At 54.0% G+C, this 25,672-nt stretch overlaps 1 protein-coding gene across 2 annotated transcripts in view; it reads left to right on the forward strand.

Moving 5' to 3' along the window:
- LZTS3 (leucine zipper tumor suppressor family member 3) overlaps nt 1-25,672 on the forward strand; it is a 48,228-nt gene that overhangs the window by 312 nt on the left and 22,244 nt on the right. The gene's annotated exons all lie outside the window — the stretch shown is intronic.

A 25,672-nucleotide genomic window follows, 5' to 3' on the forward strand; every position in this document is an offset into this window, starting at 1 on the left:
GAGGGGAGGATTTTGGGGAGGGGGTGGGGTGGAGGATGGGCTGCCGGCGCCGATTTCGGGTGTGATGGAGGGGAGGGAGCCGTGTTTGTGCCTAAAGTCGCAGCTGCCTGGATTTGGCCCCGCGGGGCCATTGGGATGTGACAGCACCCAAAAATAGAGTGCGAGGCGGGGAGGAGCGGCGGGGGGGGGCAGGCAGACTCGTGTGCCAGCGCCGGGGCCAGGTTATTCCCCCTCGTCACCTTTCCCTCGTCACCTTTCCCTCGTCTTCTCCTATTTATTTCTTTATTCCTCCGGCAGTGATGTCAGGGAGGGGAGCGGTGCCCGGGGCTGGGGGTTGGATTCTCGGCACGGAGGTTGCTGGCGGCCGGGTGATTAACGTGCAGTTGCTGGGAATTATGTCATCTGCCTCGGTGCTGGGTGTTCCTCGCCCGGCAGCGGCGGTGGGGAGGACGTGGGGGGACGTCATGGCAGGGGGCTCCCCGCCTGAGGCTTCACCCCGGCAGGCGCCGGTGCCTCCCCAGCGTTCCTGCCCAGCCCGGCGCGGGGATCCCCGCTCGGGACATCCCCCGAGGAGGCAGCGGTGCCTCCGTGGCCGTGCAGGGATCCCCCCCGGGCCATGGGTGCACGCCCACCCCGCTGCTGCTGGGGGTGCCCGGGCTGCACCCCCGGCCTTGTTCTGCTCCCCGTGGCTCGTCCCGCTCTCGCTGGCCCGGCAGCCGGGCTCGGAGCAGGCTGCGATGGAGGAGGGTGAAGGTGGGCATCCCCTCTGCCACCTCCCCGGGAGAGAGCGGGGCTGGGGCTGCTGCACTGCAGCGCAGAGCCCCATCCGCGCCCGTGGGTGTGCCCGGGGGCAGCGGGGACCCTCTTGGCCACCCCGTCCCCTCCTCGGAGCTGAGGCGAGAGCCTGGGGACCTGTGGCTGCCAGCGGCCCCCTGGGCCAGACGATCCCTCCGCTCCAGAGGAGGGTGTTGGGCTGCTGGATGCTCCACACCCTCCTGGGCATCCCCCTGGGCATTCCCCGAGCACCCCCTGAGTACCCCCTGAGCACCCCCTGCTCAGCATCCTCTACTAAGTATCCCCTTGAACATCCCCTGAGTATCTCCTGAGCACTCCCTGAGCACGCCCTGAGCATTCTCTGAGCATTCCCTGAGCACCCCCTGAGTATCCTCCCCGAAGCATCCCCTTGAACATCCCCCTAAGCATTCCCTGAGCACCCCTCCTGAGCATCCCCTTGAACATCCCTGAGCATCTCCTGAGCACTCCCTGAGCACCCCCTGAGCATCCCCATGAATATCCCCCGAGCACCCCCTGAGCACTCCCTGAGCACCCCCTGAGCATCCCCTTGAACATCCCCGAGCACCCCCTGAGCACTCCCTGAGCACCCCCTGAACATCCCCTTGAACATCCCTGAGCGTCTCCTGAGCATTCCCTGATCATCCCCTGAGCATCCCCATCCTCTTCCCCACTTGGGGAGCTGGGGAAGGAGGTCGGGGCCTGCCAGTGAGCCAGGCACGGACCCTGCTGCACATCCGCAACCTCTTCCCTCTGCTCCACGCCCCGTGGATCCCCGGGCAGGGCAGCTCCTGTGCGTCGGACAGGGAGAGGAGCAGGCAGGGAGATGTGCAGTTGAGGTGGGAAGGGCGGGCACAGCTCCAGCGGGGCATTTTCTGGCATTTTCTGCCCCACGGAAGCGGGGGGATGCCGACAGCTCCCTGAATTCCAGCCGGGAGCCAGCGGGTGCGGTCGCAGCCGGGGGATGCCATTTGCCCCGCGGGATAACCTTTGGCAACTCCCTCATCTCCCAACACCCTCCGGCACATCCTTCATCCTCAAACCTGCTCCGGCGGCGGATTGTGACAGCGCCGAGCCCTGCAGGGAGGTGCTGGCACCAAGAGGGAACGCAGGGCACCCCCAGTTTGGGGCAGGCAGGAGCGGGAGGCTGCTCCATCCCTCGGCCGTGCCCTCTCCGGGCGGGCTCCGTGCGCCGGGGGTTTGTTTATGTGTGGCCCTGCTTGGAGCGGCGATCTGCCGTGGCTAAATATAGCAGCGATGCTGTCATCCGAGTTCAGCCTGGCTGGGGAATTTATTTTCTGCAAAGGCTGCGAGGCGAACGGGCTGAGAACAGGCGTGGAAATGCCGGAGCCGTGTGATGCCCTGGCTGCCGTGGCCGGGCTCACGCAAGGGGAGCGGGCACCTTGTCCCGAGTTTCGGCTTTGTGATGGCAGCAGGGCAGAGGAGGAATGTTGGAAGGGCTGAAATTGTCCCTGCTGGCTCGCCGGGGCACCGGCGGGGCATTTAAAAAGCGGCGCGGAGCCTGTGTGGCTTCAGTTCTCCGTGCAGGGAAGGAATCCCCTCCTCTTCCTCCTCATCCTCATCCAGCTCTTCCTTGCTGGCTCACCAGCCAAGGGATCAACTCCCAGCCCTCTCAGATCTAAAAGGAGCAGGGGGAGAAGCATCTGAAAGTCCAGCATCTGGCTGTGGGTATCTCGGAGACAGCAGCAGCTTGTCCTACAGGAGGTGGGACTGGGAGAGCCCCCCGTCCCTGGGGGCTGCAGCATCAGCCCCGGGCATCCCCTGCTGCTTCCAGCGCCTTTGATCACCCGTCCCGGGGAAAAACGTGAAAAGAGGCAGAAAGACAGGCCCCCTGACTTGCAAAAAAAACCAAACCAGGCAGATGGGGAGGGTGTTTATCCACATGCACTGTGAAAACCACGTTGCATCAGCTGTCGGAGGCACTCGCTGCCTGATAGCTCCATGTGGATGGAGCAGGAATGTGGATAAACTGGCTGCAAAAAAGTTTCTGAAAGGAGTTATATCCTGACAGGGAAGGTTAAGAGTTAAGAGGGTGTTGCTGGCGCTGTTGAAGGCTTCAAATCTGCTTTTTCCCCATAGAGGAACTGAGCCATGCCCGGGGCTGTCAGAGAAATCCAGCAAACAAAGGGTGAAACAGGAGATTTCTTGTTTCCCTTCACAGAGGATCTTTCCCATTAGTCATTCCTGTCACAGGAGCTGGCAAACACGGTTATTATTTGAGGGATCTGAAAGTGAAATGGAGGCACGAGGCCAGGAGCCCAGACATCCCTGTCCCTGGGACTGGTTGGGGAGCAGGCAGCTCCGTGCAACCCCTCTGACTCCCCCACACCTCTGCTCCTGGATTCATCCTCTGGTTGTGGGAGCCCTTTCCAAGGAACGTGGTCTAGGGAGTGGCATCCCTGGTCCCTCCCATCCCAAACCATTCCAGGATTTCAGGGTTCCAGCAGGACACGGTGGCACCAGGAGCCTTAGGTGGGCTGGGATGCTCCATCCTGGAGGTGGTGGTGGACCAAGCACCTTGAGATCCTGCAATAATCCAGGTGCCTCCCCAAAGCACCCAAAACTCTGCTCTTCCATCGCCCCACAGCCTCAGGCATCTCCATGGGGAAAAGGACCAGGCTGAGCCCCACCATGGGTGGGAAGAAGGTCCAAGGAGGTCCCCAAACAGCGAGGAAAGCAAAGGCAGCTTGTCAGGAAATTGGGATGGCTTGTGCCTTATGATCTTGGCTGGAGCCAAGAGCTGTCCTGGCAGAGGGAGCTGAAAGTCCCCTTGAGCCATGCAGGGGTTCCTGCAAGGCTGCAAGGCTGGGGATCAGGTTCACAGGGATTGTGGCTGAGTTTCCATCTCACAAAACTGGGGGGTTTTGCCATGAAGATGTGGGTCCTGTTGGCTTCATCTGGTTCCTGAGGCAGAAGGATGAGTTTTGTCTGAGCCCATTGTGTGCCTCTCTCTCCTTCAGGGACAAATCCTGACCACAGGCCAGTGAGAAGCTCCAGAGCCAGCAGGTTGCCCCAGGTTTAGACAGGTGTAATCCCAGAATCCCAGACTCACTCAGGTTGGAAAACACCTCTGGGATCACTGAGTACCAACCTTTGACCAAACACCACCACCCACCACCCCAGCTAAACCAGAGCTCTGAGAGCCACATCCAGTCACTCCTTGGGTAATTCCAGGGACTGTGACTCGACCACTTCCCTGGAAAGCCCTGCCCAGTGCTTAGCAGCCCTTTCCATGAAGAAACTCTTCCTGGTGTCCAACCTGACCCTCCCCTGGCCCAGCCTGAGGCCGTTCCCTCTCCTCCTGTCCCTGTTCCCTGGAGCACAGCCCGACCCTCCCGGCTGTCCCCTCCTAGCAGGAGCTGTGCAGAGCCACAAGGTCCCCTGAGCCTCCTTTGCTCCAGGCTGAGCCCCTTCCCAGCTCCCTCAGCTGCTCCTGGGGCTCCAGACCCTTCCCCAGCTCTGTTCTCTTCCCTGGATTCTCTCCAGCCCCTCCAGGTCTTTCTTGTTGTGAGAGGCCCAGAAGTTTCCCCAGGTCTGGAGGTGCCCCAGCAGTGCCAGCACAGGGCACAGGCACTGCCCTGACCCTGCTGCCACCCCAATCCTGAAACAATCCAGGTGCCATTGGCCTCCTGCCCACCTGAGCACACCTGGGCTCGTGTCCAGCCGCTGGTGGCCAGCACCTCCAGCTCCTTTTCCACCAATGGACAACAGAGCCCGTTCCCTTCACTGGGAGCCCGGGAAAAAGGCAATCAGATCATTAACACATGCTGCTCTTCACACAACCAATCTCACAAATATTTATCAGCTGGAGAAACACACGGGCTCAGAAGTTGCCAAGTAACATAACAAGAGGCGCTTTTAAATAAATATCTGCGCGTCTGCGGGTGACGAATTAACCAAATCCCTTGGTATGTGGCCCAAAGATCTGTTCTCCTCTGAAAGCCCAGCACCAGGAATGAAAATCATGATCCAAAGCAGGAGTGGAAACCTGGGATAAGCAGTGACTGGCTGTCTGTCCAGCACTGGAGGGAATTGGGAAGGTCTGGGGAGTGATGCCCAACACATCCATGCCTGCCAGGGACAAGTTGGGAGCAGGATGGGATGAGGGGGAGTTATTTTGGAGGAGAGGTGAGAACGAGCCCAGTGCACCAGGCTGGGTCTCATCCTGCACCCATGTGCCTCTCCTGAACACCTACAGCACTCATCTTCTCTGTAGGCTCAGGATTTCAAGGTACCTTGTTGTTGTAAAGCCTCTCTCTCTGATTCTCCATGTTCCCTCCAGCCCTGAGAAGAGTCCATTCTTTCCTCTCCTAACCAGCTGGGAATGTCCCAGAAATCCAGCAGGAATATTGCTTGCCCCAGCCTGCCCAGGTGTGTTCTGCACTGCCCAAATAGCCAGAGTTGGTTCCCCTGGTGCTGAATCCTATTAAATCCTTGCTGTGAGGTCATTTTGGAGGTTTGGGGGGTTCTTAGAGGGGGTCAGTGGTGCCAGAGGAGACCAGATGAATTTGCAGATGGATGGATATCTTTCATCCTGTTCCTCCTTCCAGGAGAAACTCTGTCTTGTGGGGTTGGGATTTCATGGTCTGGACCTTAAAACCATCTCAATCCTCTCCCCTGCCATGGACAGGAACACCTTCCACTAGCCCAGATTGCTCCAAGTCCTTCCAACCTGGCCTTGGACACTTCCAGGGATCCAGGGGCTTCTCTGGGCACCCTGTGCCAGGGCCTCCCTACCCTCACAGGGAGGAATTTTCCCCGATATCCCATCTGAGTCCCTCTCCAGCTCTGTTGGAGGCCCTTTAGGCACCGGAATGTGCTGGAAGATCTCCCCAGAGTTTTCTCCAAGCTGAACACCCCCAGCTCTCCCAGTCTGTCATCTCATTTAGTGGAGATGTTCCCATACAAATCCACCCCCTCCCCACCACCACAGGGCTTGGCCTGAGGGTTTTGCAAGCAGGTTGTAGTTTTGGGGTCATTTGGGGGCAATTTGGGGGTTCTTGCCTGAACCAAAACACGAGGAGACACAACCTGGACATGGAGCTGGTTGGCAAAGTCAACTTGGAGAGTGGTTTTTGGGGGCAGACACTGCCCAGTCCTGGTAGGCCCAGCTGGGCCTAGTCCTGGTGGGCCCATTCCTGGTGGGCCTGTCTAAGCCCAGTTCTGGCAGGCCCAGTCCTGGTAGGCCTGTCTAGACCCAGTCCTGGTGGGCCCAGTCCTGTAGGCCTGTCTAGACCCAGTCCTGGTAGTCCCCCTCCTGGTAGGCCTGTCTAGACCCAATCCTGGTAGTCCCAGTCCTGGTAGGCCTGTCTAGACCCAGTCCTGGTAGTCCCAGTCCTGGTAGGCCTGTCTAGACCCAGTCCTGGTAGTCCCAGTCCTGGTGGGCCTGTCTAGACCCAGTCCTGGTAGTCCAGTCCTGGTAGGCCTGTCTAGACCCAGTCCTGCTGGGCCCAGTCCTGTAGGCCTGTCTAGACCCAGTCCTGGTAGTCCCAGTCCTGGTAGGCCTGTCTAGACCCAGTCCTGGTACCAGTCCTGGTGGGCCTGTCTAGGCCCAGTCCTGGTGGGTCCAGTCCTGGTGGGCCCAGTTCTTGTGGGCCTGTCTAGGCCCAGTCCTGGTAGGCCCAGTCCTGGTGGGCCTGTCTAGGCCCAGTCCTGGTGGGCCCAGTCCTGGTAGGCCCAGCTGAGGGGGCGAGAGGTGATGGTGATGGTTGCCACCACCAGAGCAGCTGTAGATGCCCCATCCCTGGAAAAGCTGGGGTGTGGGAGCTCCTCCCCGTGCCCCCAGCCCTGGCAGTGCCCCCAGGCACAGGGGGAGGTCAGAGCTTTTCTTAGCCCAGCTGTTGGAGCTGGGAAAAACAGCCCAGCTTTTGGGCACAGGAGCTCATCTCCTTGTCCCTGCTTTCTAATTATATCAGCTGATCTAGCACAGGCTCCTTCACTCCCCACGGGCTGCTGCCTTCATTACATCCCCAGCTCTGCCCTTGGCAAGCTCTTGGAGGAGCAGCCAAGCCATCCCAGAGGAGATGTTGGCATGGCAGGAGAGGCTGCCTCACCTCAGACATTCCCCTGCAGTGCAGTCCCTGCCTCCAGCACTGCCAGGAATGGCAAGGGGACAGGGGACAGGGGACAGGGGACAGGGGACAGGGGACAGGGGACAGGGACATGTTCATGTTTGTTTTGGCCAGGCTGTGCACCAAAGTGTGGGATGGGAAGACAGGAAAGACTCTCCCTGTTATGGGGATTGACTCCTCAAGGTGGTTCAGAGACACCAGGGTGGAAAGGAGAGGATGGAAACATCCCCCAAAATCATCAGGATGCTGGGATAAAATGGGCAGAGCTGCATCCCCACAGGCCCCTGTACCCCAAGGCTCTCTTGCCCGTGGAGGGGGTTCCTGGTGGTCCCTGCCCAGAGGAGGGGGGCTTTGGAAAAACCAGGATTTGTTCTTGGCTCAAACCTCTCCCTTCTCCAACAAACACATTTCCCAAAAGGTCTCTGCTAGGAAAATCCACATCTCCACCCGGTGCAGCTCAGCAAGGACATAAACACCCGTCTCCAGGAGCAGGCTGAGCACAGTGCCAGGCTCAGGGAGACCCTGATGTTCTCTCCAGTAATGTAAATAATAAATCACTGCTGCCCAGCTGGTGCCCAGCCAGCCCCTGCACAGCAGGACTTTGTTCCTCTCCTTCCTCCGCTCTGCTGCACTCTTCCTCACGCCTGCCTCACTCTTCCTCCCTCCCAGTGCTTTTCCAAACCTCAGAGCTTGATCTCTTTGGGGATCAGGGTGTCCCCAACATGCAGGAGTGGTTTCAGTGCTGTTGAGGCCCAAGTGGAAAGTTTTTAATTTGTTTTGTTCCCTGCTGCTGGCACTCAGTGCCGTCCTTTACACACATTCCTTAACCTCAGTTTCCCTCTGCACTGCAGCCTCCCAAGGGATTGTACGAACTGGGAGTTAATCTGGGACTAGGATGAGGTTATTTCCAAACCCGACCTTGTGGCTGAAGTGGTGAATGTGCCACCTGCACGTGTTTGGGGTGGGCAATCCCCCTGTGTGTTCTCCAGCAGAGCCCAGACAAACTCATCTCCTGCAGCTCAGGAGGGCTTTGGGACCAGCCAAACCCACCCCCAGCCTGTTGACATTCCTCAGTGCCAGCCAAGAGCTGTGCCTTCCCCTCCATGTTCTCAGGGGCCCAAATTAGCTTTTAATAATATTTCATTTAAAAAAAAAAAAAATCCCCGGGCAAACAATCCGGCCTTGGCGCCCGCCGGGACAGCAAACACTCCCCGAGGGGCACCAGGTGTGGTGCATTCCTGATAGCTGGAAAAGAAAGGAGCCATTATTTCCTTCTCCATGCCATGCCGGGGTGAGCAGGAGCAGCCAGCCCGGCTCCAGGCAGGGCTGGGTTGTGCCCAGCACCGTGGGAGGTGGGTACGTGGATTTGGGAAGAGCCCCAAGCTCCAGAGCTGATTAATGGTGGCGTTTCTTTGTTCCACGCGTTTCCTCCTGGCGGAGGTGCGGGATTTCAGGGATCTGTTTGTTTTAAAAACAAGCCCTGCCAGTCACCTGAGCAGTCCCTGGGCAGCCACCCCTGCCAGGAATGCCCACCTTCCTGGCACAGCCATCCCAGCATTTGTGTGGATGCATCCACCACTCAGAGGTTATTCCTCACAGCTGCAAAACTTGATTTTTTCCTTCTTTAATGAAGTTTCCCATCGATCTGTTGTCGTCTTTCCCTCTCATCCTCAGAAGAGAAGTTGAGGACAGGCAGGACACGGTGTTACAGCCCCAACCCCAGCTTTGGCCGGGACAAAAACCAGGGAAACTCTTTCCTCCAGCTCTCCACCCTTGCCTGTGGAGTGCAAAGCAATTTTGCACCCCTCCAGGGTTTAGAAGGCAGGCAGGGATTTGGGCTGCCGGATAATATTTCTCTGGGCCAGCTGCTGGGATAAAAGCAGGGCATCTGGCAGTTCCTGAGGCAGGCAGCTGAGCTCCTGTCCGAATTCCAGCATGGCCATAGGATCAGAGTCACAGAATCACAGAATTCACAGAGTCACAGAACCACCGAATCACGGAATCAGAATTCATAGAATCACAGAATTACAGAAATCACAGAACCACAGAATCAGAATTCACAGAATCACAGAATTCATAGAATCACAGAGCCACAGAATTCACAGAACCACAGAATCACGGAATTAGAGTTCACAGAATCCACAGAATCACAGAATTCACAGAATTCACAGAATTCACAGAATGACCAGGGATGGGGACTGCATCACCTCCCCAGGCAGAAAATTCCAGAACTTTATCACCCTTTCTGTGAAAAACTTTTTCCTGATATCCAACCTGTGTTTCCCTTGGTGCAGCATCCGAGGGACAGCACGGGGGAGGTGACACCCGCACCTCCGCGGGGACATCCCAGCGGGAGCCGCCTCTCCCTTTCACGCCCCGCTGCGGGGAGAAGAATCCCTTCATTTCCTTCGGACGCTTATCCTCTAAGGATCTTGATCCCGGGGGCGAGCGACAAAAACACCCTTTAAATCCACCCCAGCGGGCTTAGGGGAGGATTAGCAGATGTCTCTGCAGGATTTACACCAGGCTCCGGGTGTCCCACCCTCATCCAGCTTCAGGCTTGCGCTTCCCGGAGGAGGAATGATGGAGCCAGCCTGGCTCGAATTCCCCTCGGGGCATCGCTGCATCCCGGGCAAGCCCAGGCTGGCGACTCGCTCCCAAAAGTGGCGATCACCGGAGAGATGGCTCTGGTGGGTGTCCTGTGGCCGCCAGCACAGAGCTCTTCCCGGGGTGTTTCACCCTGGAATTTTCCAGGAGGGAGAAGCTCCCCTGTTTCCCAGCTTTGGGGGATCCCTACAGAGGAGCCCGGGTAATTCCCCAGTGAAGATCTGACTTCTCCCTCTCATCCCTGGATGATGGGAATCATCCCTCTCCATCATCCTTTTGTGTTTACAAGCAATTACTGCCTCACTTTCCATTCTCAACACTTTTCCTCCTTAATTTGTCTCAGCGCTGGGGTTTTTTCCCCCCTTAATTTCCCTGCTATCCCCCAATCCCTTTTACCTCTCCTCAATTCCCACCCCCGAGGGCTTTTTGACCGCCAGGACTCTCAGGATGCCTTTCCTCCGGCAAACACAAGCTTGCATAATAGCTGTTGACACCGCAACTTCATTTGAATCGATCTTGTTTGCTAATTAGCTGATTGCAGTAATTGGCATGAATTACCTTGGGGGATTCTGCCTCCCTGGGGGTGGCCAGTGGCCAGCGCGTCCCACGTAAGGGGTGGGAATGGCAGCAGGGAGGGGATTCCTGCTCCTGGGACAACTTTTGCAGGTATCCCGGTGATTCCTGGAGCTGCAGAGGAGCTTCCAGAGGGGAACCACAGCCTGGTGCAAGGATTTTTAACTCCTGGAGTGCCTCAGAGCCACCAAAATGTCCAGAGTAGCTATTACAGAGCCTAAAATGGGTTAAAGGCTGTTTCTGGGGTGAAGGGATGGGGGGATGTGACTCCACTCTGCCTCAAAACGCAACTGGAGATGACTCAAACGCTGGGTTAAAGACAAACCAAGTGAAACAGCTTTTCCCAGAGGTCATAATTCCCTTCTGAAAATTCACTGCCAAAAATTCATGGAGGATGAAACAGCATTAGACTGAGTGAGGAGGGAGCAGGCAGTACCAGGGAGTGTCCTCTGATGGCAGCAAACCTTCGGGGGGATCCAAAGACAGCTTTGGGTGGGAGGCATCCCTGAAAAGCTGGTTTCTGTCCTCATCAAAGCTGGGGTTGGGGCTGTAACACCGGTGTCCTGCCTGTCCTCAACTTCTCTTCTGAGGATGAGATGGAAAGACGACAACGGATCGATGGGAAACTTCATTAAAGATGGAAAATAGAGGAATAACCCCTGAGTGGCGGATGCATCCACACAAATGGGATGGGATCTGTGAGATCCTCATCTTCCCAGCCCCTTTTCCTCCAAGCAGCAGCTGCACAGGAGGAGGGAGAGGGAGGATCATCCCTGTGCCAGTCCCCTGGGATCCAGTCAAGATCCAGCACTCCCCGTTGTGAACTTCAGGGACAAAAGGAGAGGGACAGCAAGGGCAGGTAGGGAGTGACAGGACAAAGGGAATGGCTATAAACTGCCAGAGGGCAGATTTACCTTAAATACTGGGAAGGAATCCTTCCCTGGGAGGTGGTGAGCTCTGGCACAGGGTGCCCAGAGAAGCTGTGGCTGCCCCTGGATCCCTGGAAGTGACCAAGGCCAGGCTGGACAGGGCTTGGAGCACCCTGGGATAGTGGGAGGTGTCCCTGCTCACGGCAGGGGTTGGAAATGGGATTAGATTTAAGATCCCTTCCCACCCAAACCATTCCATGGTTCTGGAATAGCTCATTTTTTAAACAACACCCCAAACCAAAGCTCCTCACACGGGCACATTTCCATCTGTGGTGCTGCCAGGGTCCCCTGATCCAAACCTGCCCCCGGTGAGGCTGAAGGAGGCTGTGAAATGATGTTTTTTTTATGAGCCATCTATTTATATTGACAGCTTCCCACGCTCCATCCCTCTAATCCTGCATCCCTTTCTACCAGGCTAAGCTGCATCACTCCAATTCTTCATTCTCCACCCCTTTTTTTGTTGTTTTTTTAATTTTTTTAATATTGCCCTTATAATGTTATCATGTTTCCACTCTTCTGGGATCTGAGAGAAACCCCAGGACTTCTTAGAGAGGATGAGCAGCAGCCCAGACCTCTCCTTGTCCTGCTTCCTCAGGACTCTTGGGAGCTAATTAATCTGAACCTGCTGTTTAAAAATGTTTCTCCTCAGGCCATGCCATTTAGTGTCTTCCTGGGTTACTAATGGACTAGAAAGCACTTCCTTGTCCCTGTGCGAAATGAGAACATCAGCCTGCTTTTTCCAAAGCCACAACAGAAATTATTGAGCTTGTTTGTTTTTTTTTTTCCCTTCGTTGTTATCAGTGATTTTCTCATCCCCAGCTTGATCTGCTGCTGTTATGTTGCTGCTCTTAATTTTGTAAAATCAAATTAAAGGTCGCTTTCTCCCTGTTGTCTGTGAATGTCCAGGAGGGACCTGATATGGCCAACTGCAAACTGAATTGTGGAGTAAATTCCACAGCTTTATTGAGCCAGAATGCCAATAAGTTTTGCCTTGGTTGCCAGTGTTGGTTCTTAGGTATTTTGGGCTGAAAAGAGAGAGCCCAAATGAAAACTGAGCTCTCCAAGACCCTTTGGTGGGTCAGGAGGCCACATCAGGTTGGGAGTTAGGAAAAAACTTTTATGGAAGGAGTGATAAAGTTCTGGAATTTTCTGCCTGGGGAGGTGGTGCAGTCCCCATCCCTGGGTGTGTTTAACAAAGCCTGGATGTGGCACTGGGTGCCAGGGTTTAGCTGAGGTGTTGGGGCTGGGTTGGACTAGATGATCTTGGAGGTCTCTTCCAACCTGGTCATTCTGTGATTCTGTGATCAACCAGAGCTTTTATTCTTAATTTTAAGACATTGCAAACACACAAGAGGCAGCTGGCTCCATCTGTGGGGTCCACGGGGATTTTGTGGTGACTTTGATCAACTGCAGCAGAGGGGTGAAGACCCCTGAAGAGTGTGGGTCAGGGCATGGCTATCCCAATTCCCCACTGCAGAGGAGCTGTGCTGGTGGAGCTGTCACCCAGCAGCTCTGCGAGGGACAAGTGACACCAGTGGGGGTGGCTGGAGGGGCTGAGCCAAGGGAGGAGCTGGCAGGGGAGCTCAGCAGGCAGAAACCACAGCAGGAGAAGGAGAAGCCGCTGCTTTTCCTCCCCCGAAGGTCTGCAAGGTTGGACACAATGAAATTCCCTCCTCCCTCCCGTGCCCGAGGCAGCCACATCCCAGGAGGAATTCAATGCTGCCTCCCGGTCCATTCAAAGCACTCCAGGGTCAAACCTTTATGAGGCAACAAAGAAAATAAACCCAAAGACAAAAAGCTATTCTGGAGGAGGGGAGGGGAAGGAAACAGCTCCCAAAATATCAGTGAGAACCTTTCCTTTGAGCCCAGCTGTGGGATGGGGGTCTCTGCTCCAGTGGGACCCAGCAGGCGAGGTGTGAGCACATCCTTCTGCACCTTCCTCTTGGAAGTGACAAAAGTGCAGAGTTTTGGGAATGCTGGGTTGGGATCATGAGGAACTGGAGATGGCACAGCTCTTGGTGGGATGTCTTCTGCAGGGAAAAGGGGGTTGGCTGGCACCAAAGGATGATGGATGCCCTCCTCTGCCCCATTTCCTGTGGTCACCACTTCCCTGGTGGCTCTGAGGGCTCCTGGGGTCACCTGGTGGCTTTCAGAGGTTGTGTTGCTCCTGGCTGTGACCCCAGAGGCAGCTGGACAGACCCCTGCTTCCCACACCTCCAGAATAATTTGGGTTTTCTCCTTCCATTTCTGTTCTTTAGCTGGGAACACTAAGTGAGGCTTTTTGAGAGGTATTTGGAGTTGTTCCCGTGTGGGGTTAAAGCTCTGGCACCTGGGAAGGGATGGGAGAGGAAATATCAGTGAGAACCTTTCCTTTGAGCCCAGCTGTGGGATGGGGGTCTCTGCTCCAGTGGGACCCAGCAGGCGAGGTGTGAGCACATCCTTCTGCACCTTCCTCTTGGAAGTGACAAAAGTGCAGAGTTTTGGGAATGCTGGGTTGGGATCATGAGGATCTGGGCGCTGGAGAGGGCACAGCTCTTGGTGGGATGTCTTCTGCAGGGAAAAGGGGGTTGGCTGGCAGAATTATTTGGGTTTTCTCCTTTCATTTCTGTTCTTTAGCTGGGAGCACTAAGTGAGGCTTTTTGAGAAAGGTGTTTTGAATTGTTTCCATGTGGGGTTAAAGCTCTGGCACTTGGGAAGGGATGGGAGAGGACTGAGAGCTGCAGGAGGGAGTGGGAGTCAAACCAGAGCCCCCGAAATCCTGTGGGGTGGGAATGGACACACACAAGGTCCCACTTCCTGCTGGGCCCCTAACTCCAGAGCAGAGAGGTCCCTGCAGGTCTAGAAACCCCCAGTGGCAGGGCTGAGCCCTAGAAATCACCTCAGGAGATGCCAGGAGAAGCAGAGGAGGGTGAGGATGCTCAGCTCCCCGCCTGTGCTGCCACGCTGCCACCCCCCAGCACCCCTGCAGGAGGGCAGGGCTGTCCCTGCCAGGGTGACCAAGGGTCACTGTGGACACAAACAAGCTCTGTTTGGAGCAGAGCAGGGAAGGATGATTGCCCCCCACAGCCCCTGCTGTGACTCAGGGGTTTGTGGTCTGTGACGGGTGACTCAATGGGAGCGGGAAAAGCCTGGCTATTTTTAGGACCATTGACATTTTTTTTTGGGGGGGGGGGGGGCTGGTTTAACCCCTCTCCCTCCTCCCACAGAGGCATCTCAGCAGTGCCTTGCTTGAAGAAGGAATAAAAGACCTTTCCCAAGGCAAACAGGTGCCAGCCTCAGGGGGTGGTGCTTCCTGGGATGAGGAGATGAGGAGATGAGGGAAGCAGGCAAGGCGGGACCAGCGAGAGGCTGCCAGGAGCCACAGACAGAAAGCAAGAAACCATGCACAGAGAGAATCCCTGAATTGTTTAGGTTGGAAAATCCCTCCAGAATAATCCAGTCCAACCATTAACCCAGCACTGCCAAGGCCACCATTGACCCATGTCCCCAAGTGCCACATCCACATTAAATCCCTGCAGGGATGGGGACTCCCAACACTGCCTGGGCAGCTGTGCCAGTGCTTGACCACTCTCTTGGAGTGGAAATTTTCCCAAATATCCAATCTAAACCTCCCCTGGCCCAGCCTGAGGCTGTTCCCTCTCCTCCTGTCCCTGTTCCCTGGCTGTCCCCTCCTGTCAGGAGCTGTGCAGAGCCACAAGGTCCCCCCTGATCCCCCTTTTCTCCAGGCCGACCCCCTTTCCCAGCTCCCTCAGCTGCTCCTGGAGCTCCAGCCCCTTCCCCAGCTCTGTTCCCTTCCCTGGGCTCTCTCCAGATGTTTCTCTCTCCAGCCCCTCCAGATGTTTTTCCCAAGCTCTGCCTGTTACCTCTCAGAGCACCCAGAGTCTCTCTGTCCCATGATAGGATCACTCTACTCTAAATGTTTTAAAGTTTTGAAGTTTCAAAGCTCCTCACCAAGTCATGGAAAGCTTTTCCAGAGTTTTCTTTCCTCCTGGCTCCAAGGGCCATGTGACATCATAGCCCATGTCCCCTGAAGCTTCTGGCACCCCTCCACCTGCAAAAGTGACATCATGACACTTCTGGGACAGCCTTTCCTCTCCTTGTGTCCAGGAAAAGCACATTTAGGGTGGCCTGGGATGCACCAACTGTTGCTCCTGTCTTTCCCAGGGAATTGGGGCCTTCAGCATCTCCTCATGGGATAAGCAGCCTCTTCCTTCCCACGGCTTGCCCAAAAAATCAGCCCCCATCTCCCCTTCCCCACCATCCCACCTTCCTGCTGGAGAAGAATTTCTTGTCCTACTGTGCAGATTTAGCTGCTTTCATGACAGCTAATCCATCCTCAGCCTGAAAAACTCCCTGGTTTTGTTTAGTTTAGCAAAATATTAAGGTGTTTTTTGTGGTTTGCAATTTTTGGGGGACTTGGTTTTTTGGGGTTTGGTTTTTTGGGGTTTTTGTGGTTTATTTGGCTTTTTTGTTGCTGTTTTGGGGTTTTGTTTGTTTGGGGTTTTGGGTTTTTTGGGGTTTTTTTGGGGGGTTTGTTTTGGGGTTTTTGTGGTTTATTTGGCTTTTTTGTTGCTGTTTTGGGGTTTTGGGTTTTTTGGGGTTTTTTTTGGGGGGTTTGGAGTTTGCAGGTTTTTTTTTTAATTTGGTTTTGTTTTGGTTTTTTGTGTAATCATGAACCCAAGCACCTCTGGATTATAACAATCTGAATTTTCACAGCTCTTTCTGCACTGTCTGTTGCATTCCTGGGACAAAATGGGGGCACTTCATGTTTTAGGGATGAGAATCAATATGAATTTTTGGGCTTAATGATCTCAGAGGTCTTTCCCAACCTTAACAATTCTATCAGCAATGGGCAGGGATAGGTGGAAAAGGGTCACTCTGACAGCCTGCTTTATATTCCCTCAATACACTCCCAAATCTGCCTTCTGTGCAATTTACAGCAGATCCTGATGGATTTCTGGTCCATGAACTTGCCAAGTTTCCCCTCAAACACTGAACATCAACTGCATCCCATGGCAGGGAGCTCTCCAGGTCACCAACAGCCTGAGGAAGAGGTTTCTTCCTTTTCTCTCTTATTTTTACCTTCATCTTCTTCCCGATGGGTTTTTTTCTGCTAAAAAACTGAAAAAAGGATACAGCTCCACATTTGTGTGTCATTTGGCTGTGTCTCTGGTCCTGAAATGATACCCAAAAGCCACTGATGCTCCTGCAGATCCCTCTGGGAACGTCTGAGCAATTTGTCAGCACAGATTCATTTTAAAAAAACCCCAAAACTACCGAGGAAAAAGGCAGGGAATCCTCCTGGTGTCTGCACAGGCAGATCCCACGGCAGTCCCTGTCAGCAGCACAGGTGAGATGAACGGCGTGGGATTGCTCCCAGCTCAGAGAAATTAATGAGGATGCTGTGCCAGGCTGAGTTCTGTCCCAAATAGATGAAGTGCAAGCTTGGAACATGTGCCAAGCTCCTCTGGTGCTTGTTTCACAAGTGCTGCCCATTTTCCATGCACGCCTGAGGAATTCTGCTTCCCTGAGCTCAAGGAGGGATGAGAGGAAAGCTGAGGAGTGCAGAGAGCAGGTGGTGCTGCAGCCTTCTCCCCTGGCAAATCCTTGCACAAAGCACCAGGAATCTTTGCCTGGGTTTAGGCCACAGATTCTGGGCTGGCTCAGCAGGGATGGACAGCCCCAACTAGGAATTGCTGCATTCCTTTGGGAACATCAAGTCACAGAATGGTGGAGGTTGGAAAGAACCTCTGAAGGTCATCAAATTCAAGCATTAACCCAGCACAGAATTTACAGAGTTCACAGGATTCACAGAATCCACAGAATTCACAGAATGATCAGGTTGGAAGAGACCTTCAAGACCGTCCAGTCCAACCCAGCCCCAACACCTCAACTCAACCCTGGCACCCAGTGCCACATCCAGGCTTTGTTAAACACACCCAGGGGTGGGGACTGCACCACCTCCCTGGGCAGCCATTCCAGAACTTTATCACCCTTTTTATAAAAAACTTTTTCCTGATCTCCAACCTGTATTTTCCTTGGTGCAGCTGCAGGCTGTGTGCTCTGGTTGTGTCAGTGCTGCCTGGAGAAAAAGCCCAGCCCCAGCTGAGCACAGGCACCTTTCAGGGAACACTAGAGTGATAAAGTCACCTCTGAGTCTCCTTTTCTCCAGGCTGAGCACCCCCAGCTCCCTCAGTTGTTCCTCACAGGGTTTGTGTTCCCAGCCCCTCCCCAGCACCCCCACATTCACCATGGACGTGGCGAACCCAAACCTCACAGGAGCTCGTTTTCTCTCCTGCAAATCACTGACAAAGCTGCTTTCCCTTTCTCCCTGCTCCCACACCACCCTTCTCCACCCCTCTCCCTCCCAGGGCTGTGTCACTGGGGTGTCATTCCCACCTTCTCCCTGGGACACTGCTGCTGAAGAGGGAAAAATCCCAAAGAAGAGGTTGTTTTTTGGCTTTTTTTAATTGTTCCCCAGGAGCAATGGGAGGGAAGCAGGCCTGAAAACAAGACATGAGCAGGGTGAGGGCAGAAGGGCAAGGCCAGCAGCTTTTCTGGGAGGGAAGCAGTGAAAACAAGACATGAGCAGGGTGAGGGCAGAAGGGCAAGGCCAGCAGCTTTTTGTCCCCAAAGGTGCAGCCAAACAACTCAACCCCACATTCTGGCGACCCCCATCAAAACAGAAAGCTCAGGTGAGCAGAGAAAAAGTCACAAAGTCTGTACCTAAAGGGGCTAAAAGAGAGCTGCAGAGGGACTTTGGATGTGGGGGAATGAGGGCAGGGTTCGATTGGATATTGGGAATAAATTCTCCCCTGTGAGGCTGGGGAGGCCCTGGCACAGGTTACACAGAGAAGCTGTGGCTGTCACCACTCTGGAAGTGCCCAAGGCCAGGCTGGGCACGGCTTGGAGCAATCTGGGATTGTGGAAGGTGTTCCTGCCCATGGCAGGGGTGGACTGGATGAGTTTTAAGGTCCCTTCCCACCCAAACCATTCTGTGACTCAGTTGTGATGATGATCCTCAGGCTGACTGGGGCAATGGAGAAAGGTTTTATTTCAGTCACAGGGTGTTGGAGAAAAGCACGAGAGGGCCTGGAGATATCTCAGTAGAGACATCACGGATGGTTTTTTCCATGCTTGCTTTCTGACTGGGTTTTCCTCTCCTGGAAAGACCATTTCTGATCACTGACACATCCAGCAGCTCCTGGGACTGGTCGTGAACAGGAGCAAAATGCAAAATGGTCTTTGGGGCAGGTCTCACCTCGTGTCCCCTGGGTTATTCAATCCTCACAGGGCAGCTCACAGGTTTTGTTAGGTGTGGCCCTAAATGAGGAGTGTGCTGAGCTTTGGAGTCCTCCTCTCTCCCCATCCTCCAGTTCTCTGCATCTTCTGAGTGGAAACAACACAAAATTGAGAAACAGGGAGGAGCTGTCACCACCCCACTCCACGAGGCCAGCACAGAGAGGATGTTTTCCCACTTGAGGATGGTTTATCCAAGCTGCACACACACGCTCTCACACTCACACGCTCTCTCACACACAACACAACCGTTTTCTCACCAAGCCCTTGGGATTTTGGCACTCCCTCCCACTCTCCTGGTCGTGCACAGCCTCACTTCCCAGCTGAAGTAATTGCTGGAGGAGCTTCTTTGGAGGAGATGTGGAGAAATCTGCTCAGTGTTTTGTTTGCAGCAGAGCTGCTGGCGCTTTCCAGGGCTCCCAGGCTGGTTATGAGCAAATGGAAAACAGAAGGAAACCAAATTCATCCTCCCATCCATCCCTGCCCTGCCGTGTCCCTCGTGCTGCCAGCTTGTCCCGTGGCCATCTCCAGCTCCACATGAAAAGCCCTCCATCAAACCAAGAGCTTTGCAGCCTCTGCTTCCATTTCAAAACCTCTTTTTTTTCCTTTTGCTGAGGATCTGGAGGGAAGGGAGAAGTGTTCAAAGCCCAAAGTTGGTTCTGAAGTCCAAAGCTGGGTGAGCAAAAGGGATTTGTTTTATATGACAGAGCCCAGGAACCTGTGAGGGCAACACCTCCCTGCAAATCAGGTCATTTATTTAGTGAGGGAAAAAAAGGTTCAGAGCATCAGGGCAGAAATCAAAGAGTATTTGAAGGAGGAGGGAAAGCCAAGCTCTGGCTTTGCCATTCCTGCCCTCCTGCTGGATCCCCACGGCCCGGCAGGCACTGAGGGAGACCAGGAAAATATTTCACTCTTTACACACCAATTCAAACCCTCAGAGCTGCCCTTTCCAGGGGGACTCAGGTCAGCTGCCACTCTAAACTCCAAATATTTTCCTAGCTGGCAAATGAAAAAAAACCTCCATGTGTCTGTGCCTGGCTCTGAAGCCAACGTACACGGGATGATAAAGCCCCTGGCACACATCTTGCAGGAGCTAATTATAGAATTTGGAAGCCAATGTGATAATATTTTCTTTAGATGTGTGGTGCAGATGTAATTACTTCTCCGGAGATGCCAGCCGCAGATGACGCAGGATGCCCTTATGTAATCACCTTTATTATGCAGCTATGGAAATTTTCCCTCCCTGGCCCATCCCCTCGACTCCTTCTTTTGGTTCCTCACCCATGGCTGGTTCAGAAGGTGATGGGTGAGGTCCACAGGCCAGCTGGGAGCACAGGGGCAGCTCCAGAGAAATGCCATTCCTGGGTTTCCCCATTCATTATCCCTCCGTGAAGGAGCAGGAGTTGATGGCAGGGCTGGGAAAAGGGAAAGGGAAAGAGAAAAGAAAGAGGAAAGGAAAAGGAAAGGGAAAGGGAAAGGGAAAGGGAAAGGGAAAGGGAAAGGGAAAGGGAAAGGAAAAGGAAAAGGAAAAGGAACAGGAAAAGGAAAAGGAAAAGGGAAAAGGAAAAGGAAAAGTCCCCTCTTCCTGAAAGGAGGTCACCTTGGAGCCAGGTTTCCCCCATCCCTGGCATCTCCTGTGGCTTGGACCAGGAGCCAACTGCTCCACCCTCCTACTGTGGAGGAGCACCTTCCCAAAAATGGGCTGGGGATGATGAGGATGCACGAAAACAGCAGAAAAAAGCTGGTTTGTCCCTGCAGGGTGAAGGCTTGGTGGGTCACAAACGCTTGAGTTGCTCCAAAGGTTGCTCCAGAATGCAGGAGGATGTCCCAGGTGATCCACAAAGTCATTCCTGACAGGGCAAAATCATAGCATGGTCACAGCCAAAAATGCTTCCAACACAAGATGGATTTTTGCCTGTGGATCCTTACGAAGATTTTCCTTTCTGCCTGTGGATCCTCTTTGAGTTTTTCCATTTTGTCACTTCAAATTCTCTCTGTCACACTGCCTGCAGGCCACTGAGGTCCAAGCCATGGGTATCTCCAGGACAGAGGTGTCCCCCACCACCAGTGCTGCTCAGGGGGCACACAATCCCCTGGCATGACCAGTAAAACCCTCCCTTGGCCACAAATATTCAGGAAAAAGGGTTGGTAAGCAGCTTGGAGGCATCACCCTGCAGAGGCAGCACATATTTTGGCTCTGTGCTCCCACCCTCTTCCATCCCTGGACAAACCTGGATCCTTCCTTGCTGTTTTTAAGGATTAATAGGTGATGCAGAGGGGTGATTCTGAGTTCTGATGCCACCAAAGCTGCAAATCTGGGTTGTGAAGACTTTTCCTTCTTTTTTTCTCCACATGGCATCCAAGGCAGGGCATGGATTGAGGAGGAGGAGGAGCCTGGAGATGAACAAGGCTGAATCCCTCAGTGTCTGGGAAGCAGAGTTGGGAAATGGGGGAATTTGCCACACAGCCTAAAGGAAAGGAAGCCAGGGAGATGGTGGCTGGAGCAGAACTGGAGGCAAAATCCTGGTTCACCAACCGGGGAAACTGGTTTCCAGTCATGGGTCAGTGCCAGTGCCTGCAAAGGAATGTGTCCTCAGGGCAGGGAATGCCCACATTCCTCTGAGGACAAAGAGCCACGTGGAGCAGGACCTGGGGGATGTGTTTGTGGCACTCAGGTCATTCATTAACTGCAAATTCCAAATTCCCACAGTCCAGGGCCATCAGGTGGTCACATTCAGGTGGCATTTTAGCCAAATCCCTCCCTGTGCTCCGTGGGCTGTTCAGCTGGGTCCTTGGGCCTGGAAAGGGACTGACAACCTTGTGTCCTGCCCAGAGAGGCCTGGGAGCCACCACAGGGGTGCTCCAGGCTTCCTGCTTGGTGTGCCACTGCCCCTCCAGAGGATCCTTCCAAGACTTGAGGATTCACATCCTTCTGCTGAGGCCACTCAGCCACCAGTTCTTCCTCAGAGCAGAGGCTGGCCATGATGGAGATGAGATGGAGATGGAAATGGAGATTGGAGATGGAAATGGAGCAGGAGATGGAGATGATGAAGATGGAGATGATGGAGATGATGGAGATGATGGAGATGATGGAGATGATGGAGATGATGGAGATGGAGATTGGAAATGGAGATTGGAGATGGATATGGGGATAGATGGAGATGGAGATGGAAATGGAGATTGGAGATGGATATGGGGATAGATGGAGATGGAGATGGAAATGGAGCTTGGAGATGGAGCAGAAGATTGGGATGATGGAGATGGAGATTGGAGATGGACGGGACAACCTGAGCACACACAGCTTCATCCTGTACCTGTTCCTCCCTGGAAAACACCTCCCACCCTGAGCCAAGGGGGCTGTGACAAATCCCTAATCCCTGATATGGACAGAGAGGGCATTTCCAAGCAGGATCCTTGACCACCTGGTGATTTCAGTGCTAATCTGGCCCTCCTGGCTGCTAGCTGGTTTGCTCCAATTTATTTTTACTTGCCCTGATGCTTTGGGACTGTGAATGGGGGGGGGGGGGAATTTGTTTCCTTCATTCTGGATAATCACCCAAGGATGAATGAATCAATGAATGATACAGGTTGGAAGAGACCTTCAAGATCATGGAGTCCAACCCAGCCCCAACACCTCAACTGAACCCTGGCCCCCAGTGCCACATCCAGGCTTTGTTAAACACACCCAGGGATGGTGACTGCACCACCTCCCCAGGCAGGTCATTCCAATTTTATCACTCTTTCTGTGAAAAAATTCTTCCTAATATCCAATCTGATGCATAAAGAATGGTTTTAAATTTAAAGATGAGATTTAGACTAAATATTAGGAAGGAATTCTTCCCTGTGAGGGTGGTGAGGCCCTGGCACAGGATGCCCAGAGAAGCTGTGGCTGCCCCTGGATCCCTGGAAGTGTCCAAGGCCAGGCTGGAGGGGTTTTGGAGCACCCTGTGACAGTGGAAGGCGTCTCTGCCCTTGGCAGGGGCTTGGAACTGGATGATCTTTAAGGTCTCTTTCAATCCAAACCATTCCATGACTAAGATTCCACAATTCTCCAGCTTAAACATTATTTGGGAAACCTGAGAATTCACATCGTCCCCGCAGGCAGCTCAGACCCGACCCAAATCCCGTGGCCAGGACACCCAGCACGTGCTCTGGGCTTTCAGCACCCACAGGTGGAGGTGCAGCAGCCTCTCCTGATTTCTGGGAAGAGCTGGCCCATGCACCAGGCTGTGGCTTGCCAGCACTGCGAGGCTTTGTCTGCTCTGTGCTGCTACAGGAGGAGACAGCTTATACCAGCAGGGATGGTTTTTTCCAGAATAGGAAACCATCCCTCTGGATGACATAAACCAGAGTCTTTTGGCTTGTTCGTGCTGGCTCAAGCTGAGCAGGCAGATGTCATGGATTGGAGATGGGAAGTGTCCCCCACTGCAGCAGCTGGCATCAACCCAGATTTTTGGGGTCAACCCAGCCTCAGGACCCCCTGTGGCAGCTTGGAGAAGGTCCTCTCCCATCCCCAGCTCTGTGTGGGTATGAGGAGGTCTCACACAGGCTCAAATTATTCCATTTAATGAGCAGGAAAAGCCTCTGCCAGCATTTTCACTTCCAGAGCAGTGGGATGTCCCTGTGCTGGTGAGCCCCCAGGTGCAGAGAAGGTTTCTTTGATCACATAACCAGTTTGTTCTTGCACAAACAAACTCAGGGTGCCATTTCTGCTGGGAGCTCAGCCACAGAGCCTGCTCAGGCTGTGAAGGCTGCTGGGGATTTTATCAGCATTCCCAGCAGAAAGGTTGGATTTCCTGGCATGGTGTAGTCATGCTCCCCTACCAGCCCCATCCTGCACGTTTGGCCGTGGTCCCTGTGATCACTCAACAAACCAGGCAAGGCAGAATCTCTCCACAAACACAGGGAAGCCCTTGGGTGTTCCACACCCATTGGCTGTCACAGAAAACAGGGTATTTCCTCTGAAAACAGGGCTGGAAAGCTCTGCGTTAACAACAGAGAGGAGGGAAGAGCTTCAAGCAGAGCCTGGCAAGGAGGTGCTGCAGGAATTCTGGTTTAGTGCCCAGCCTGGTGGGTGTCAAGCACCTACAGGCACAGTCAGTTCACAGCTGAGGTCTGAGCTGGGTTTCAGTTGTTGTGGTGCTGGTTGGGAAGCTCTGAAGCACAAATTCAGAACTGTCTTCATCAGGAGACCTTGGCATTGCCCAGCCAAGGCACTGAGACATCCTGGGATGGAGATGCCACTTCATTCATGACCTCAAAGTGTATTTAGGTTTTTTTTTTGCTTCTCAATTTGAAAATTATCTTCCCTCTAAATAAAGGAGTCTGGGTGAAGAGAGGAGGGAGGCTCTTGCTCACATTGGGATGTCTTGTACTGAAAAGCAGCTCCCCAGAGGTTTCCAGGAAGAAATCCCAGTGCAGGGAGCTGCTGTCTCTGCTCCCATCCCCATCTCCACCCCCACATCCAAGCTTTCCACCCCTGTTCCCTGGGGAATGGCCCAGCCCATGATGCTCCTCCAGACCTCACTGCAGCTGATGTTTTCCTCCTTGTCTGATCAGTGCAAAGAGCACTGAACCAATCCTGCAAAGTGCACTTGAGAGAGCTTGGGGATCTTGAAATTAAACAGCTCCAAGAGAATGGAAATCCCAGGGGGCTGCAAGGAAAAGGGAAAAGAAAACAGAAGGACACGGGAACAAAGAGTTTGGACTTTAGAAGAGCAAGTTTTTCCTTTCTTCAAGAGGAAGAAGGCTTTGGGTGGATGTTCAAAGCCTGAGCCCAAGACAGAGCAAGGACATCGTGGCTGGGTAGGGAAAGTTTTTTATGTGGGTGAACCCAACCCTGTAGTTCCAGGCTGGAGGTCAGCTCAAATGGTTGGTCTGGGTGACACAGTTTGACCATGGCCACCCAGAAAGGGCAAAGCAGAGAAGGACAAACCCCACAAAGGGCTGAGAGCAAGCCCTGGTGGCTTTGTCCCATGGGAACAGGGGAACACGGTGGCCTGGGTGCAGCTGGCTGTGCAGGAGCCCTGGCACAAAGGGGTGCTGGGTGAGAACTGGGGGTCTCCGTTGGCTCTCAGGGGTGATGGAGGGGCTCTGCTGGAGGTGGGCAGAGAGGTTCCTGGGTTAGAAACAGGAGTTGGGGGTTCAAAGGTTTATATCCCACCTGAGAGCACCAGGAGCACGGGTTATCCTGGATTTTCCAGCCTTCTCCAAAATCTCTGCTATCATGATTTATTCATTTGTGGGGAGTGCTAAAACATAACTCAGCTCTCACAGGGAGCATGAGCACAGCCTCCTGCAGCTGCAGTGTCAGGAAGCTGCCTGTCTCCTCTGAGACCTGGAACTGCTGCAGCTCCTGCTGGGCAGCCACAGGCTCCTGTGCTCGGGCAGCTTCCCCAAATCCCACTGCTGGGAAGGATCCACGTCCCAGCAGAGCTCCTCAGCCTGGTCACTGCCAGAGCAGGGATGGAAAGGGCTCTCTGTCTGCGTGGCTGCTCCCAAGGTGCACACGCATCCCCACACCAGCCTATTTGTCAGAATTCTCTGCCTCTGCAGCTTAAGGGCAAAATTGTGAGCTCGAATCTCCACGGGAATGCATTGTGGTATAATTTACACCTTCCCCGTGCACCCCAGCAGCGCGTTTTGCTCTGTTTCAAATGCACATTAACCCAAATTTGATTATTTTGGCATTACTGCTGTTTTACTGCTCTCACTGTTGTTTGCCCACCAACACCGGCCCCGTTTGCGAGGCCCCGACCGGCGACTCCTTTGATGCCCAGACATCCTGCCAACAGAAAACTCACTTGAGAAAATGTGTTTAAATAAGTGGCAGCATTGTGTGGCTTTATTTCCCTCCCTCCACGGCTGCAAATAATGCAGAGTAAGTGCTGAGGCTGGCTGGCCCCCGATGGGAAGGCTGATTGCTCTCCTGCCGCAGCGCTGGCAGCTGGGGAAGTGGGAAAAGGAGCTCTGGGCCATCCTGTGCCACCAGGGCTGTGCTCTGAGTGATGGAATGGAAAGAGGACAGCATCCACACCCAGCTTTTGGCCAGGTGGATGGAGCTTGGGCAGCCTGGGGTGCTGGGAGGTGTCCCTGCCCATGGCAGGGGGTGGAATTGGTTTTAAGGTCCCTTCCAAACCAAACCCTTCTATGGATGCATCACCCCATTCATCTCTTCTGTCCAGTTCTCTGCCCTTTTTTCAGAGCTCTTCACAGCCTTTCACTTCAGCCACACAGCTGGGAAGCATCCCCAGGAGGATGGGAAAGTTGAGAAGGGTCCCCTGATAGAAAGATCCCAAAATTAGTATTTGAGTGAAAATGAGCTGGTTTGAGCCTTCCCCACTCGAAAAAAAAAAAAAAAAAAAAAAACCCATTTTTCAA

This window comes from Passer montanus, unplaced genomic scaffold (assembly GCF_014805655.1).
Source record: "Passer montanus isolate IOZ18808 unplaced genomic scaffold, ASM1480565v1 scaffold109, whole genome shotgun sequence".
Taxonomy (NCBI): Eukaryota; Metazoa; Chordata; class Aves; order Passeriformes; family Passeridae; genus Passer; species Passer montanus.